General features: G+C 38.5%; 1 pseudogene; it reads left to right on the top strand.

The window, feature by feature from the left end:
* Window positions 1-2138: 2138 nt before the first annotated feature.
* LOC118501854 lies at window positions 2139-3478 on the top strand (annotated as a pseudogene).
* Window positions 3479-4175: the final 697 nt, after the last annotated feature.

The following is a 4175-nucleotide window of genomic DNA, read 5'->3' as shown; positions in this document are numbered from 1 at the left end:
ATAAAGTTGAGGGAGTAAGGAATTTAAACACAATAATAAAACCCACTAAAAATCCAGAAACACCAAGTCAAAAGAACTTATGCACCCCTATGTTTATAGTAATATTATTTACAATAGCCACGTGCTGTAAACAACCTAAGTGCCCATCAGTAAATGACTGGATCAAAACACTGTCATACATTTATACAGTGGGATACTACATAGCAGAAAAGAGGAACCCCTGCCTTTCTTAACAGTGTGGTGGAACTGGAGAATATTATGCTAAGTGAAATAAGCTGGTAGTAGAAGACACATACCGTATGATCTCACCTATAAGAGGAACCTAATGAACAAAATAAACTAATGAGCAAAATAGAACCTGAACAAGGAACAGACAGACAGCAACCACAGGGGCCAGGGAGAGAGATAAGGGTGGAAAGAAGGGGAAGGGACTGGTCAAGGAACATGTATGAATGACCCATGGACATGGACAACAAGGTGGGGAATGACTGTGGGAGGGGGAGGTGATCTGGGTGGAGGAGGGCAAAGAGGGAAAAATTGGGACAACTCTAATAAAATAACAATAAAATATTTAATTTAAAAAAATACTAAAAATTGGTATCCTTTGTTGTTACTATGGACTAGCAATTCCAAACAATGCCAGTGATAAAATACTCCTCCCTATGTGGGCAGACCCTTCCTATTGCTACCCACTTGTACACCATGGCCCATATGTGTAGACCTGAGTAAGACATAGGAGTCCATGAGCATTAGAGCAGTGGACTATAGGGAAGTGATAGCAACCATTCTATTTCTGTTCTTTTAGTGACTACCTTAGAAAGGTTAGCATGCATGCTTATCAAAATCCAAACTTGATTACTATCTGGGCCATGGCCAGGTGGCTCAATTGGTTAGAACATTGTCCCCAATACTCCAAGGTTGTGGGTTTGATCCCCAGTCATGGCACATACAAGAATCAACAAATGAGTACATAAATTAGTAGAACAACAAATCGATATTTCTCTCTCTCTCCCTCGCTCTCCCCACCACTGCCCCCACCACTCTCTCACACTCCCTTCCTCTCTCTAAAATCAATAAACTAAAAATTCCCACAGTTTAAAAAATCAATCAGTATCTGAATCCTCCTGTGCCCACCAAAAAATAAGTATTATAACTCTTCAACTGTAGTCACAAGACATTGTTGTCTTATAGAGTTGATGTTTTTTTAATCCATCCATGTCTTTGGCACTTTCTTTGCTCTTTGTTCCTTCTTGCAAATCAGACCTTCCTTCTGCCTAAAGCATATTTTTTATGATTTCCTTTGGTGAGAGTCTGCTGGTGATGAATTCACTCAGATTTTGTCTGCAAATGTCTTTATTTCCTCTTCCTTTAAAAAAATATTTTTACTGCATATACAATCCTAAATCCACAGTAATTCAGTGGTTTCTATTATTGCTGTTGAGAAGATAACTGTCAGGATAATCACCATTCTTTAAAAATAATCTGTCTTTTTCTCTGGTTGTGTTAAGATCTTCTCTTGTCTTGGTGTTCTACAGTTTCATTTTGATATATGCAGGTGTGGATTCCTTTCTTTCTTTCTTTTTTAAGATTCATTAGGCTTCCTGAAAGTGTAAAGAGGTGTTTGTCACCAATACTGAAAAATTCTCAACCATTATCTGTTTAAATATTGTCTCTGCTTCATTCTTTCTCTCCTCTTCTTCTAGAACATAAATTACACAGGTATTTGATTGTTTCATTCTGTTTTCCAGATCTATTATCCTCTCTTTGATATTTTTCATCTCTTTGTCTCTATGTGCTACATTCTAGATTTTTTTCCCAGATCTGTCCCCTAGCTTATTAATTCTCTCCTCAGCTGTGTCTAATTAATTGTTGAATCCACAATTTTTCATTTCTAGAAATTCTTTTTAAAAAATATGCTTTGTCATTTTTATAGTCTGACTCTTTATTCTTAATTTAATTATATTTAAATACTTCTTTTATATTCTGTGAGTGATAATTCCACTATCTGCAATCTTCATGGGCCTGATTCTGCTGTCTGTTACTTTTGCTTGCTCAATACTCATGTTGCCTTGCTTCCTTATTTATTTTATAATTTTGAGGGATGAGCTGAAATTTCTTAAAGCTCTGTCAGGAAGGATTCCTTGAGGCCTAGGAGAAGACAAGTCCCTCTAAGGGGGTGTGCGTTAGGTTCTACAAAGCATCTCAAGCACACTATAGTCTAGCACCACTTTGGTTGGGTGAATTCATGTTATAGATCCTTATAAGGGTTAAATTGTGGTTACAAATTCTCAGAGAATATTTTCTTTAAAGTCTACCCAGCCTAACATTCAAGACATGTAATTGTTGTTATCCCTCAGGTGACAAATGTATTTCTAAGTCACCCTTACACTGAATCACCTTTACACAGAGGTATGGCCATTGAGATCCTAACTTTATGGGAGGGGTCCTATTAAACCCCTATCTTGGGTAGGTTCTGGGTTTCATCTCCTGTCCCTATGACTGAGGCCATGAAAAACCAAAGTTCTAAAATTCACCCAATTCAGCAAGTGTGTATGAGACAAAAGGCAACTGCTTATCCTTCTAACTTAGTTTTTGGCCTCTGAGGATTCCTTAATAACTTGCTGGATCATGAACACATTTCTTTAAAAGGCTTTTGTATGTTATCGAGCATATGAAATTATTTCCAGCAGAAGGATCAGTCAAGGTAGCTATTCCACCCTACTGCAAGACATGAGAGTTTACATGAAAGCATGTGGTGTGTCTCTTTTGGTCAGGCCTGTAGCACCAGCAGGATGGGCAAATGTCACATTCTTCTTGCTGCCAGCAAGTTCCTCCTGAGCCACCAACGAGATCAGAAGTGGCATGATACACAGTACAAGAAAGCCCATTTGGGCACAACCCTGAAGGCCAACCCTTTAGGTGCTGTTTCCCAATGCAAAGGAAATTGCACTGGAAAAAGCAGGGGTTGAAGCCAAACAGCCAAATCCTGCCATTAGGAAATGTGTCAGGGTCCAGGCAATCAGAAAGACACACACAAAAAAATCATAGTCTTTGGACCCAGTGATGGTTATTTGAATTTTACTGAGGAAAACAATGAAGTTCTGGTTGCTGGATTTGGTCGCAAAGGTCATGCTGTTGGTAACATTCCTGGTGTCCACTTTAAGGTTGTCAAAATAGCCCATGTCTCTTTTTTGGCCTTAAACAAAGGTAAGAAGGAAAGACCAAGATCATTGATGGTGGTCTTTTGATGGTGAACACACAGTAATAATAAGTTTTCATATGCTAAAAAACGTATGTGGTGTTTAAATGATGAATGGTTTGATATGGTTTGGTACATGGAACAGGAGTGAAGGAGGGCAACAAGACTGCAGCTGGGGATATAACCGAAAGCTCAGTAGGACTAGTCAATGAAGGAAGGGCCTTGAATGTCATTCTGAACTTGAACTTCATCTAGCAGGTAATGGAGGTACTTCCAAATTTGGACCACAAGATTTAAAAATTTTTTCATAAACTAACATTTTAGGATTCTATTAATGTTTTCACTTAAAGTTGTTTTTCTTAAAGTATATCCAAGTTACAGTTGCAGCAGCATCATCTGGTTCACTTACAAAACCTGAAGATTCCCAAGTCCCAGCCAGGACCTACTGAATAAGTATCCTGAGAGGGAGGGTAAGGAAGGAGGAACACCCAAGACCCAGGAATCTGAAGTTTAATAAGCTTGCAGGGGAACCCCGTGCACATTAACCCCTGAGAACCTGTGGATGGCAGCAGTGCTTTTCAATCTGCTAATGAGACCACAGATGGATTGGGAAGTCTTTTTTCAGTGACATAGAATAAAATCTCACATCATCTCTTGCTATTAGGATGAATATTATTTTGTTTAATCTTTGTTTAGGTATTGTAAAGTGTGTGTGTGTGTGCGTGTGTGTGCACACACAGTGGGCCAACCTGCAAAATGTGTTTCATGCATTGAGGTAAAAAAAGGTAAAGAAGCATTACCTTAGAGGATGCCCTTTATATTGTTTTTCATCAGACTTTATCTGTAATTGAAATGTTGTGAGGAATTCAGTATAATTTCCCCCTGACTAACCCCACACATAGCATGCTGGGGCACATCTATGTTTGTACATAAATCAATTAATTTTATCACATCTTGTCTTCAAATGAAGTGATGA

Source organism: Phyllostomus discolor, chromosome 7 (genome assembly GCF_004126475.2).
Source record: "Phyllostomus discolor isolate MPI-MPIP mPhyDis1 chromosome 7, mPhyDis1.pri.v3, whole genome shotgun sequence".
NCBI lineage: Eukaryota > Metazoa > Chordata > Mammalia > Chiroptera > Phyllostomidae > Phyllostomus > Phyllostomus discolor.
The sequence above is the reverse complement of the archived record's forward strand: the minus strand, read 5'-3'. Positions and strand labels throughout refer to the sequence as shown.